At 50.1% G+C, this 14,947-nt stretch overlaps 1 pseudogene across 1 annotated transcript; it reads right to left on the bottom strand.

The window, feature by feature from the left end:
• Nucleotides 1-2,423: 2,423 nt before the first annotated feature.
• LOC308160660 (pre-mRNA-processing factor 40 homolog A-like) lies at nucleotides 2,424-3,601 on the bottom strand (annotated as a pseudogene). Its single transcript has one exon. The product of its transcript is annotated as a pre-mRNA-processing factor 40 homolog A-like (transcript).
• Between the last annotated feature and the right edge of the window lie 11,346 nt (nucleotides 3,602-14,947).

Raw genomic sequence — 14,947 nt, 5'->3', positions numbered from 1 at the left:
TCTACATCACCACAAACTCCACCGAGAACCCACCCCTCACTCACATCGAAAACTGCATTTCAGCAATAAAAACCTGGCTCACACACAACTTCCTCAAACTCAACAGTGAAAAGACCGAAGTCATCCTCATCGGCACCAAATCCACCCTCAATAAAACCAGACCCATCACACTCACCATCGATGACACCACCATCACCCCCTCCCCCCTGGCTCGCAACCTCTGCTTCATCCTGGACCCCACCCTCTCATTTGATCCCCACGTCAGCTCCATCGTCAAGACCTCCTACTTCCACCTCCGCAATATAGCAAAAATCAGACACTGCCTCTCCCCGTCCGCTGCTGAATCCCTCATCCACGCCTTCATCTCCTCCCGCCTTGACTACTGCAACTCCCTACTCACCGGCATCACCTCCCGCTCCCTCCATAGACTCCAGATGGTCCAAAACTCTGCTGCACGCCTCCTTTCAAACACCCGCTCCCGTGACCACATCACTCCTGTCCTCCACTCTCTCCACTGGCTCCCCATCAAAGAACGCATCCAATTCAAAATCCTCATCCTCACATACAAAGCCCTCCATAGCCTGGCCCCCCCTTACCTGACTGACCTCCTTCTCCCCCACCGCCCTACCCGTACCCTCCGATCCTCATCCATTGTTCCCCTCACTGTCCCACCCTCAAAACTCAAAGGCTTCGGTCACCGTGCCTTTTCACGAGCTGCACCCCGCCTCTGGAACTCTCTCCCCCAACCACTTTTAAATCCCACCACAAAACCTACCTGTTCTCCCATGCCTAAGCCTCCCCTACCCCTAGCCATCTCCCCCATCCCGGCGCCCCCGCCCCCCCCCCCCCCCCCCCTTGACACCCATACAACCTCCCCTACCCCTACCCAGCTCCCCTAACCCTGCCACCCCCCTGATATGCATACAGCCCCCCCTACCCCTAACCACCTCCCCCCCCCCCCCCCCCCTCCCCGTTCGCTGACTCTGTGTTCCATGTTACTTGTTGTTTTTGTGTTTCCCATATCCCCTATATTGTCAGCGTCTTTGAGCCTCGGAAAAGCGCTATATAAATGTAATGAATTATTATTATTATTATTATTATTATTATTATTATAAAAATGCGAAGACCAGTGTAACCAGGGAGTAGCTAAAAGGACTGTAGAATTTAGGAAGGGCTGGTTATCTAACTAACTATGAGCTAAATAGGCAGTGCAGGAGGATACAGGCAGGGGGCGCCAGCAACCCTTTAGACTAGCAGTACTATCGTTAGCATTAGCATTAGCATTAGCATTAGCATTAGCTACCAGACAACGAAACACACAGCAACGGTATCCAATATGAACAAACACATTTATTATACAAATTATATATATATATACCTCCCAAAATATACTCCCTCCCCGCCAGCCACACACACACTCACTCACTCACTCACAGTACCTGGCCTGGAAAAGGCTTAAAGTCCCGGACTGAGAATGAGCTCGTTGAGGCCTGGTTGGAGCTCGCATGTGCTTTGAGTAAGGCAGCAGACGAAGGGGGGGGGTGACGTAGCAACTCGGAGGGAAAGGGGCTTCTTCGAAGTCCACAACGAGGTGTGAAGGGCTCAGGTCCGGGGGTCCACGGGAAGCTCCGGTGGAGTCAGCGGTCGGTCGCAATCCACTCGTGGAGGCGACGGCTCTGTCCAGCTTGGGTCTCGCTTGGTCCGACGTTAGCAGCCGGCTGCTGGCAAGGCTGGCTAACGGGGACTCAGCTAAAACGGGCTATAACAGTTGTGAACTCAATAATCGCTCTTCGGGTCTTCAGCTTCCGCACGGTGTGCGTGTTACTGACTCCGCCATCTTAGATCGACTTCGCGTTCGTTCTGCTTCTTCTCACTCTAGTTCCTCTCATCACACTGATTCTCGTCACACTGACGCACAGAGCACTTCCGTCCCTATATATATCAACCGGACACAGCATCCGGGTCACGGACACACCCCGGATATACCACGTCATTAAACATATACATAAACATTACAATAACAATACATACACCTTCATGAAACGTACAGGAATAGTATAGAAAATAATAAAGGAAATAACAGGGGCTGATTTGGGGAAACTAACTGGCTCTAAACTGTGGGCCTTCACAACAGCCGCCCCATGAAACCTTCGGTTTCAGTTAACTAGGGAAGGCACACTGGCTATGCTGCTCTAGCAGCGTGAGGTAGGAGGTGATAGTGTCCTTTGTAAGTTGAGGGAGCTCAATCAGGCGTGCCACAGGTCGGGTGTAAGTGCGACCACCAACGTCCACGATGGCCGTCCGCACCCTTCCATCCGGACCCGGCAGGACCTTGGTCACTCTGCCTGTCTGCCAGGCGGCGCGTGGAAGGGACTGGTCGATCACCAGTACCACGGCACCTTCGGACAAGTTGTCTCTCTCCCTCAGCAGAGTCTTCTGCTTCTCCTCGTCCTCTTCCTGAGCTGCTTGGCTTGTTCCTTCTCCTTCTTAGCCAGGTAAAAGAGGACGTCTTCATAGATCTCAAGCCTGTCTCTCTCTGGGACACAGCTCCAGACGTCCAGCTCTGCAAACATCTGCTCTGCTTTCTTGTATCTGGTGGTCGAGGACATTTGTCATGGTTCTCCAGGAATCGCTGATACGTCTCTTTAGACTCCTTGTACTTGATCCTGACCTCCTTCTCCGTCTGCACCTTGTAGGCATTAAACGCTTGCTTCTTCTCACTCAGCTTGGGCAGGGCGCTGTAGCTTGGGTCGTTGATGATCATTTTCATGGCTTGCTCCCATGACGCGTTGGATGAAACACCCTTCTCCTTCAGAAGCTCTTTGAAGGCCTGCTTGGCCTCCTCCTTTGTGTTCCACTTGTACGTTTTCTTCGCCAACTCCGGCCTTTCCTCCTTGGAGGCGTCTACAATACTGGCTGAGACTTCCATGGCTGACGTGTCCTCGACGGAGTTGACGGGTGCGTCAATGCTGACCTCGGCCACGTGAGGGTGCATGGCCACCTGCAGGTGTTCCTCGGCAACAGCTGTTGCCGCCATGGCCTCCATGTCCATCATGGTCGCCATGGTAGCAGCAGGATCAACCTGAAGAGTGGGAACGGGGGCGGTGCCAGGAGCTGCGGCTTCTACCGTCCCATTCTCCTCCGCGTTGATCGTCGCTTCCAGATCTTCCAGCTCTTTGGGCTTGGTCCACCGGGACTCCTTAGTCTGGGAGTTGTAGTAGTAAGGCTTTCCCGTGTCAGACTTGTACTCCTTCCACGGGCACTTAGACAACATTTGCTCAGCAGGAGATTTCAGGTCGTCTGGTTTCTCCCATGAGGACTGTTTAGTCTCTGGGTTGTAGAAGTAGGTCTTCCCATCCAGAGACTTATGCTCTGTCCACAGAGACTTCTTCTTTGGTTGGTCATCCTGTGGTGAACCATTTGTGGTACTAACTGTTCCAGGTGCACTGGCAGCAATAGATTCCACTCCAGGCGGTCCTGTTGGCTGCATCGCTGCAGCTGGCATGTGATGGGGCATCATCATCCCGGGCATCATGGGTGGCATCATGCCTGGCATCTGCCCCATAGGGGGCATTCCCATCGGTGGGTAATGAGGCGGCATTCCAGGAGGTCCCATCATGTTGACTGAACAGTGAGCGTCCAGACTTGGCCACTCCGCAATAACGTGCGACCTGGTTGGTTGGTTTGCTTCTTCGGTTCGGACATGGAGGGATGATGTAGCTCTCCCGTCTCTATCTCTCCACTCGGTAGCGCCTTGGAGGGCCCACCCAAGCGCAGTCTTAACAGCCATCGGGCAGCCTCGTGGTCCTCTCAGCGGAGGACGGAGCGACACGATCAGTGCAGCGTTGTCCGAGCCGATGAGAAGGGTTGGCTCCGCTCCTTCTATCGGATGTAGGTCTACTCGCCGTAGGTGGGAATATCTTCCGCGTAATCTCTCCAGGGGGTAGTCGTAGCGGGAGAGCGCTAGCTGGTCTGCGGTGAAGACATTCCGAAGCCGATATCTGTCCGACGGCCGCCCCGCCGGGGAGATAGAGAAGTTGATTCTCGCCCCGGTGACCTCTTTGAGGTCGCGACGTATCGTGCGCAGAGTCAGCTTCTCCGCAGTCCCTTGGAGCCCCAACTGGCGCACTGCCCCCTGGAGAAGGATGGTCCGTTCCGACCCGTCGTCTAGAACGGCGTACGTGTCGTACACAGCGTTGTTGTGGTGCAGTCGGACCTTCACCACCTTCAGTAGGACCTTGGAGCCGCTGCTCTGGGTTGGGTCTAGATAGTAGACAGGTGTCTCCTCTTCCGGTGCGCTACCGGACCTAGGGCTTCTGGTGCCCTCGGTGGACCTGGCGAGGGAGACCTCGTGTAGGATGTTGAGGTGGACCTCCTCACAGCGGTTGCACTTTCTCCTCAAGGTGCAGTTCTTAGCCAGATGGTCGCGCCCACAGTTCCAGCACCTCTTGTTCTCCTCGAGCCACCTCTGCTTGGCCTCGGTACTCAGGTTGTTGAAGTCACTGCACTCATTGAACCAGTGCTCGCTGGTGCAGTACGGACATGGCGGTGGACCTCTCCGTCCCTTTTGAGGGGGTTGAGAGGAATCCCTTCCCTCAGGTCGGGCTTTCCTCTCTCTCCGAGGCTCCTCCTCCGTATGCAGCACTCCTACTGGGGGTCCTCTGTTCGAGCTCGGCCTGTCCCAGCGGTCTCCCTTCTCCCTCTCCTTCTTCGGCTCAGCGTAACCCATGGCGTCTACGTTGGTGTCATGCACTTCCTCCAGTAGGAACTCCGCGAAGGCAGCCATGCTCAGACCCAACTTCCCGGGGTTACGAACGCGCTGCTGTCGCCGGAACCTCTCCTGCCGGAAGCGTGGGATCTTGCGGAGCAGCCGCTCTACGTTGGAGGTGCTGTTGATCTCGCTGGCGCCAGCTGGGCCCTGCGTCTTCAGCATTCCAACCAAGGTGTGCACGCGGAGCGCGAAGTCATCTAGCGCCCGTTCATCCTTGATGGGGGCCTGCTGTTCGAGGGCTTGCAGTTCAGCAAGGGCGTGGTTCCAGGGACGACCGTAGCGGGCATCCAAGTCGGCGAGCGCTCTGGTGTAAGGTGTCGGTGCGGAGGCATGGGCCAGAACCATGTTGTGGGCTCTGGGGTTCCTCACATGCTGAAGGAGAATCGCATATTTGTAGGACTCTGAGCAGGAGTCGTCCAAGAGCGTGTCTAGGCAGATGCGTAGTTCCACATACTGGCTCCTGTCCTCGTCCTTGAAGAAGGGGAACTTGGGTCCCTCCACCTGGGGAAACATCCTGTAGTGGATGATCGGGGCTGGAGTGACGGTCTGGGTGTCCGGCCTGCATGCCTCTTGGTTCACTGGAGGACCTAGGGGTGTGCTACGCTCTTGGGGAATGGCTCCCCTCCCGGGCAGCGACGCTGGCTCCCTCTGGGCCGCGTAGCGGTCGGGTCCCTGGTCCTCTTCTTTCCAGGTGGTCAGCTGGGCCTGTAGTTGGACAGTCATGGCGGGGGTCATGGAGCCATCGGCGGGGGGTTCAGGAGATGGCACTCGAGAGGGCCGTGCGGATGATGCTCTGGAGCTACGGGCCGACGGAGCTCTGCTGATGCACACGTCGCGCATGATCTGCATCATTTCCTCCATCTTCTCCGCTTGCAGTTGCTCTCTCGCCATCTGCCTCTCCGCCGCGCGTTCCCTCTCTAACGCCTCCTGGCGCTGTCTCTCCGCCGCACGTTCCGCTCCGTTCATCTGGAGGCGTTCACGTTCTAGCGCCTCCTGGCGCTGCCTCTCCGCCGCGCGTTCCGCCCCCTCCATCTGGAGGCGTTCACGCTCGAACTGGAGGCGTTCCCGCTCTAACGCCATCTCGGCCTGTCTCTCCGCCGCACGTTCCGCTCCGTTCATCTGGAGGCGTTCACGTTCTAGCGCCTCCTGGCGCTGCCTCTCCGCCGCGCGTTCCGCCCCCTCCATCTGGAGTAGGGATGGACGGTTTCCAATTATTGAAACCGAAAAACCGTCAGAGAGTAAAACCGCGGTTTTCCGGTTAACCGAAGAATACAGTAAAAAAAAAAAAGAAAAAAAAAAGATAAAAAAAAAAAAAAAAAAAAGAGCGCCAATTTCAAATAATTGAGCCCTACTGCTACAATACACTCATGTCGAACACCATTAAAACACCGTAAGCACAGTCGCAACACATTTAGGCTACTTAGTTTCACAAATATAAGTGGAGAGGCAGACTTTTGTAAGCTACACCATACATGAAAACACATGAACACTTAACACACCAGCTCCGCTGATCCAGGGTGCACGCCTGCACGGAAGATCATCTCTTGGAACAGCGTCTTCATTGAATGAACTGCTTTCTCAATATCTTGGTTCTTAGACAAAGTTTCAGCTGCTGCTCAATGTATTTAAATATTTGAATACTGCTCAATAATCACTGAAATATTAGACTTAGAATTATGCAGTGAACATACTTAAAGCTTTTCATAAAAACCACATGCCGCGAGACTGACTCGTCCTGAACTGTCGTAAGTCAATCAACAAAGAATGCCCCATCAAAATAAAAGTGCCCATGGTAGAGCTGTCAAAATAGAGCTTTCAAAATAAATGTACTAATACAGATAGAGATAAATACAGAACTACCTTTGCGTCACTAAGTGACCGCGTATCTTCTGAGACAAGTGTCATCACTTTCAGTAGCGCCTTCACACACAGTGGCGCTGTGCACAAACACTCTTGATCCGTATAGCTCTTGTTTTATTATATTGTGGTTTAGTAAATACTGCACTTGGAGTTACATTCAATGCATGATTTGTGCTATAGAACATAAATAAAGTTTGATTGATTGATATCAAATCAAATCACATTTTATTTCTATAGCGCATTTCTCACAAAAGTGACCCAATGCGCTTTACAGAGAGCAGCGAAAATGATCTTATTAAATGTAAGCGAGTAATTGTAAAAAACCTTTCCTATCTACCAATAACTGAAGGCAACTATCTTTCCCATAGAGTGATTCGTTACCCTTAAATATAATCCCAATTAGATATTAATCCTCAGTTATTCTTCACAACTGACCAAACCTCTCACTCATTGCGCGGCAGATTCAGACTGTATCATTGTTATTTTCACACACGACAAACATGTGACATGTTCCAGTTTTATTCTTATTCTATTTTATTCTTCAAAAAAAAAAAAAAAAAAAACGGTTTCAGACGGTTTTGATAAAAAACCGTTTCTATTTTTATAAACCCCGGTTTTCGGTTTAACCGAAAAACCGTCCATCCCTAATCTGGAGGCGTTCACGCTCGAACTGGAGGCGTTCCCGCTCTAACGCCATCTCGGCCTGTTGGCGCATACATTCCGACAGCGCGGCACTACTCCCTCTGGAGTGCAGGCTATCCGCCCCAGAGGCAGAACTGCCCACGGAAACCCTGGACCGGGAGGAAGCCACTGAACGGCAGGAGCTAGGTCTCGAGCGCGCCGTACTGGGAGGCAGATCGTTAAGGCTGAGGCCCTCCCTCTTCCGCCCGCAGGCGCTGTCGGACCGGGCCTCTCCTTCCTGCTCTTCCGTTTCTACGGCAAAACCCTGCTGTTCTGCCATTTCATCCGCAGGCTGGTGCTCTTTGATGGCTGTCTCGGTGCTAGCCACCCGCCCGCCGGCGGACACCTCGGCCCCTCCGACCACTGTATCCCGTGGAGTGCGCTCCTCACTACCACTCAGTGAGCTTTCGAGCTCAAGCTCATACTCCTGTAACCTCGGAGGCAACCGCGGGACTCTCTGTGGTCGTGGCTCTGGCTCAGGGGGCGGAGAAGGGGGGGTAACTGTCTTGTCTGGTTGGCTGCGCTCAGCCATGCTATCACTACACAACCTATCCGGCTCGAAGGACCAATTGTAACCAGGGAGTAGCTAAAAGGACTGTAGAATTTAGGAAGGGCTGGTTATCTAACTAACTATGAGCTAAATAGGCAGTGCAGGAGGATACAGGCAGGGGGCGCCAACAACCCTTTAGACTAGCAGTACTATCGTTAGCATTAGCATTAGCTACCAGACAACGAAACACACAGCAACGGTATCCAATATGAACAAACACATTTATTATACAAATTATATATATATATACCTCCCAAAATATACTCCCTCCCCGCCGGCCACACACACACTCACTCACTCACTCACAGTACCTGGCCTGGAAAAGGCTTAAAGTCCCGGACTGAGAATGAGCTCGTTGAGGCCTGGTTGGAGCTCGCATGTGCTTTGAGTAAGGCAGCAGACGAAGGGGGGGGGTGACGTAGCAACTCGGAGGGAAAGGGGCTTCTTCGAAGTCCACAACGAGGTGTGAAGGGCTCAGGTCCGGGGGTCCACGGGAAGCTCCGGTGGAGTCAGCGGTCGGTCGCAATCCACTCGTGGAGGCGACGGCTCTGTCCAGCTTGGGTCTCGCTTGGTCCGACGTTAGCAGCCGGCTGCTGGCAAGGCTGGCTAACGGGGACTCAGCTAAAACGGGCTATAACAGTTGTGAACTCAATAATCGCTCTTCGGGTCTTCAGCTTCCGCACGGTGTGCGTGTTACTGACTCCGCCATCTTAGATCGACTTCGCGTTCGTTCTGCTTCTTCTCACTCTAGTTCCTCTCATCACACTGATTCTCGTCACACTGACGCACAGAGCACTTCCGTCCCTATATATATCAACCGGACACAGCATCCGGGTCACGGACACACCCCGGATATACCACGTCATTAAACATATACATAAACATTACAATAACAATACATACACCTTCATGAAACGTACAGGAATAGTATAGAAAATAATAAAGGAAATAACAGGGGCTGATTTGGGGAAACTAACTGGCTCTAAACTGTGGGCCTTCACAACAACCAGCGTATTTTCAATAACGTGCAAATCGGAATTGAGTTATATGCGACCTGTCTGGTTAGATCGCTGTCGAAATGACACATATCTGATTTGTATCTGATCAGAGCTTACTGCTATCCTCTCCTGTATATACCTCTAACTACCGTACTTGCCATACTGTATCTATCACTTATCACTATCATGTGTTATATCACTATTTGCACTTCTGGTTGGATGCTAAACTGCATTTCGTTGTCTGGTACTTGCACTCTGCAATGACAATAAAGCTGAATCTAATCTAATCTAGTAGTGGTGGCCTAGTGGGGGAGGGGGTAGTGGAGGCCTTGTGAGTTGGACTGGTGATCAGAAGATGATGAGTTCAAATCCCACCTGGGAACACCACCACTGGTGTGCCCTTAAGTAAGGCACTTAGCCTTAAGTTACCACAAGGAGACTGTCCTTGTAATCTCTAATATTAACTTGTTTTGGGTATAAGCATCTGCTAAATTGTGAAAATGTAATGTATGCAAACATAATATAAACTACCCAAGCCTTAAAGGCATCATATGCAGCATTGCATGCTAAAACAATGAATCTGTCAATCATGTTCACTTTTTTTATCCAGCCTTGAAACAAGCAAAGGACCTGTGTGGTTGAATGTCATTATTCAGTTCGGAAATGTTCATGGAAACATGAAGACGGAAATGAGCCAGACAGTCACATTCGTAATGAGCCAGACACACACATAAACCCAAAGTTTCAAACAAATCCCTTCATTCCCCAAAGACTGTAATGTCAAACAGGAGGCTTACTCTGAAAAATCAGAGTAAAATAAATAAAAAACGTATTTACATACAAAGGCTTTCGTTGCTTTCAGCTCTGAGAATGATTGCGGCTTCCGGGCAGCAGTCCTGTAGCCAATGAGCCACACACATGCGCATGCACACACAACAAGTGGTGTCGCCCAGAAACGTCCTGAACATTTTGGAAAAGCAAATTCAGGCAAAAGGGCAGGGTCTTGGCAGGTGCATGCACTGTCACAGACTGCCAATGCTTTCAGCATGGTTATGTTGTGACATCTTCAAGAAGGAGAAGCGACACGCTGCATTGCACCTTTAAGTCCCTATGAGACAAACACATCTGATATGAAATAGAAACCCACATGTCATGTCATGGTACAATAATCATCTGAAGAACAGCTCTGCTAATTGGACAGATGCTTACCATGCAAATGTCACCGAGAACATAACACAACCATCAATCATTACTCATCAACAGAGTCGAATCAGCTTTGTTCACACCACAGTAGTGAGAACAGCTATCTAGACACACACACACACACACACACACACACACACACACACACACACACACACACACCAACTGCCAGATGTGCCTTAGTAATTATAACCAGCTGTAGAGAACAAAGAACAAGAAGCCAACAAGAGACCACACAACATATAAGAACTGTATGGTTTAATTATTTTAAAACGCATTCTTTTATCAGCTGTGGACTTCAGTATTCTCCAATTAGTTTGTTCCTGCATTTCCACTAGTGAATAATTTACATGCAGAGCCATCAGGCAGACAGGAAAATACAGGGTTTGGCCCCATAAATGTTTCAGTGTGTGTGTGTGTGTGTGTGTGTGTGTGTGTGTGTGTATATGTGTGTGTCTTTGTGCGCATAGGGAGGTTTTTAGCTCTGTTTTGCAAAGGCCAGTTTGCAAAACAGAGCTAAAAACCATCCTATGCGCCCGTGTTCACACACACACACACACACACACACACACAGACACACACACACACACACACACACACACACACACACACACACACACAGGGGGGTAAAAAAAACTCTGATGTAGGCAGGAGACTTGCCCATGTGCTGTGCCTGTGTACCAGATTGGAGGAGATACCTTTAGGAAAGACACTAAAGCTACAGTAGTTACCATAGTTACCACCTTAATTGATGATTCGGTGGCATCTGTAGATTGCATACAGTATGTACATTCACACCTTCTCTCCATTCTAACCTAATCTTAATTGGGACACAAATGAAAGTGCTTACGTAGTGTACCCGTACTGCTGTATCCGTCACCATGATTCAACCTTACTATTCTTATTATTCTAACCTTACTAAGGGTGCGTTCATAAAATACGCTCTGGAAATCTGCTCTGGCGCTTAGAGCACCCCGGGTGCTTCATGATTATTTGTACAAATTGTTGTCATAATGGATGTTAGTTTACCTTGTAACTATTGTCAAAACTTCCTCTTCCCTCTCAGCCTCTAACCACTTAAGACCCTCTCGTCGTAACCTACGTACCCTGTCCCCCAGCGCCCTCTCTTCTTCTGTCCTATCCTCCCTACCCTCTGTCGAATCCTTCTCCCTTCTATCCACTGATGTGGCATCCTCAACCCTCCTGTCCGCTCTCACCTCATCCTTCGACACCCTCTGTCCACTAACCTTGAAGCCAGCTCGATCCTCTCCTCGAGCTCCCTGGCTCTCTGAAACGCTACACGCTTGTAGACTAGAGCTCAGAGCAGCTGAGAGGAAATGGAGAAAAACTGGCCTTTCTGATGACCTTAACCTCTATCACTCTCACCTTGCCAACTACGCCTCCTCGGCATCAGCTGCTAAAACATCCTACTATCATTCAAAAATACATTCTTCTGCCTCTAATCCTAGAAAACTGTTCTCCACTTTCTCTTCACTCCTTAATCCACCTCCTCCCACTCCTCCTTCCTCCCTGTCCGCCGATGACTTTGTCACCTACTTTGAAAAAAAGGTGGACGACATGAGCAGCACCTTTCTCCCCCCACCGCTCCCTCCTCCCACTAACAATGCTAACACTGTTCCCACTAACAATGCTAACACCCCTTCCAAACTCTCTCCTCGACACTCGATCTCTGGATTGTCATCTTTTCCTCCCCTCTCCCCCGATGAGATTCTCACACTTATCACATCAAAGCGGGCAACCACATGCCCTCTTGACCCCATCCCCTCCCCTCTTCTCCAATCCATTTCCGCCGACATCCTTCCTTACCTTACCACCCTAATCAACTCCTCCCTATCCACTGGATCTGTCCCAGCGGCCTTCAAAATAGCCAGAGTCAAGCCTCTCCTCAAGAAACCTACCCTTGACCCATCATCTGTTCACAATTACAGACCTGTATCCCTTCTCTCCTTCCCTTCCAAAACCCTTGAACGCGCGGCATCTAAACAACTGACTGACTATCTCCGGAAGATGGATCACTTAGACCCCCACCAATCCGGCTTCAAGGCTGGGCATTCCACTGAGACTGCGCTCCTTGCTGTCACGGAAGCCCTCCACTCTGCCCAAGCTTCCTCCCTCTCCTCTGTTCTCATTCTCCTTGACCTGTCTGCTGCCTTCGACACAGTCAATCACCAGATCCTTCTCTCCATCCTCTCAGACCTGGGCATCTCTGGCACCGCACACTCCTGGTTTTCTTCCTACCTGGCGGGCCGCTCCTACCAGGTGACCTGGAGAGAATCGCTATCTTCTCCACGAACCCTCTCCACTGGAGTTCCCCAGGGTTCCGTCCTAGGGCCCCTACTCTTCTCCCTCTACACCAAGTCTCTTGGCTCGGTAATCTCTTCACATGGGCTCTCCTACCACAGCTACGCAGACGACACTCAACTCTTCCTGTCCTTCCCCCCGTCTGATGTACACGTGGCAACCCGTATCTCAGCATGTCTCGCTGACATTTCAACTTGGATGGCTGACCACCATCTCAAGCTCAATCTTAACAAGACCGAGCTCCTCTTCATCCCCGGGAAAGCCTGCCCTCTCCAAGACTTCTCCATCACAGTGGAGAACTCTACTGTAACCCCCTCCCTGACAGCCAAGAACCTTGGAGTGATCCTGGATAACCGACTATCCTGTGCGGAGAACATTGCAGCAACGGCTCGCTCCTGCAGATTCCTCCTCTACAACATCAGAAGGATATGACCATTCCTTACCAGAGAGGCAGCGCAACTCTTGACCCAGGCACTGGTCATCTCCCGCCTGGATTACTGCAATGTACTCCTGGCTGGGCTCCCCGCTTCAGCCATTAGACCCCTGCAGCTCATCCAGAATGCTGCTGCCCGGCTGGTATTCAACCTCCCCAAATACTCGCATGTCACCCCTCTCCTTCGCACCCTGCACTGGCTCCCGATAGCAGCTCGCATCAGATTCAAGACCCTGGTGCTTGCATACCAGGCAGCTAAAGGGACAGCCCCTGCCTACCTGAAGGAAATGGTAACCCCCCAAACCCCTGCCCGCTCACTCCGTTCCTCCACCTCAGCTGGCCGACTGGCCCCACCTCCTCTACACAGCAGTCGGGCTGCCCGATCACGTCTCTTCACAACACTAGCTCCCCGCTGGTGGAATGAGCTCCCCACGGCTGTCAGAACGGCAGAGTCACTACCCATCTTCCGTCGTAGACTGAAGACCCATCTCTTCAGGTTACATCTTAACTGCTCCTCCTGAGACATCTTCTGACCCTCACCACTACATCTCCTAAAGACACCCGCTTTCCCCTCTACTGTGTCCCTAAGGACTTCTATTGCCCCCCTTGTACTGTTTCTCAGTTTCTCCAGTAATATATTTAAAAACATTAAAAAAAAATAAAAAAGTTTTAGTAGAAGGCGATAATAGGGAGAAGGTTTTTCCTTCTATCAGTGGCCCCGGGCCCGAGCTAGAGTACTCTTCCTGCAACGAATAGTGGACTGCTGATTCACATGCTTAGTATTCAAATGTATTGATTGTAAGTCGCTTTGGAATAAGGCGTCTGCTAAATGCCAAAAATGTAAATGTAAATGTATTGGTTTTCATGGTGATTATGTAAACTTACCTTGTTTTTCTTCATGTGAGACCATACTAGCATTAATAATACATTGAGCATTTTTGGTTATGTTAGCTAACAGGAGATACTTTATTTCAATGTTAATACAGCATAGCTATAGCTAGTGTAGCTATATGTAGACCGACATACTATCTCCAGACTGTTGATGGGAGATGTTTAATTGCCTGTCTAGCTATACTCAGCTAATGAGGACAGAACACTTACATATTATTAGTTGACTATTTGCCTTCTGGCTCAACTGTAACATGATCAGTTGGTCATATGATGTGGTAGTAGTATAACTTTTCTTGTTAGCACCAACAGAGTGAGATGATTGTCCTTGGTGCAGAAGGCAGGCCTGCCCAGTGTGGATGGGGTGAGTCAGAGAGTGAGAGTAACAGGGACTCACAGACATCTTGCTTGTCTGGTCTGCCTGTATTCATGGTTACCTAATAAGAGTGGAAGGATAGTGGTATTTGGCAACAGAGTGGGAGCAGCAGTGCTAGTCTGGACGGTTCTCTCGCGTACTGCACTGCACAGCGCAGTCAATTGTCAGTATGGTTTTACCATACACAGCAAGTGGTTTAAAATTACAGTTCAATAATCAGTTTGCTTAAAATTCCGCTTCCTGGGATCAACTTTACTGCACAAAAACAAATTAGTAACTGAAGGAATAAACCAATGCCGTTCACATATCTGTGCTGGTCTGGAGACAGTAATTACAGCTATTGACTTTCTACAGTGGTATGATCAATGACTGCAGCCAAGAATGACACCTTTCTGCGGTTGTTTTGACAATTTCAGGCAATTTATTTTGATGACAGGCTGGAGAGAGAGAGAGAGAGAGAGAGAGAGAGAGAGAGAGAGAGAGAGAGAGAGAGAGAGAGAGAGAGAGAGACAGAGACAGACACAGAGACAGAGACAGAGACAGAGACAGAGAGAGAGTCTCCCCAGACTACACGTGTATAACTTCCACTATGTAGGCTGAGTATCGAACTCTGAACATTGCCCATCCGTATAGCATCAGCAAAATGCACCATACATAATTTTATTTTTAAAATGTATTTTTAAATTAACAATATATTTATTTAGTTTGCAAATCACATCAAATTGTACATTGAATCACAATTTAAAACATGGCAAACATTTTTCACCTTGTTCACCCTCCCACCACCCTATCCCTAACAATTGAATACAGACACAAACAGGATTTGTAGTCTAACTTAACTAAACCGAAAAAAACTAATGTATTT

The sequence above is a fragment of the Nansenia antarctica genome (genome assembly GCF_963989245.1).
Source record: "Nansenia antarctica genome assembly, chromosome: 6".
Classification (NCBI taxonomy): Eukaryota; Metazoa; Chordata; class Actinopteri; order Argentiniformes; family Microstomatidae; genus Nansenia; species Nansenia antarctica.
This window is presented reverse-complemented; position numbering and strand designations above follow the sequence as displayed.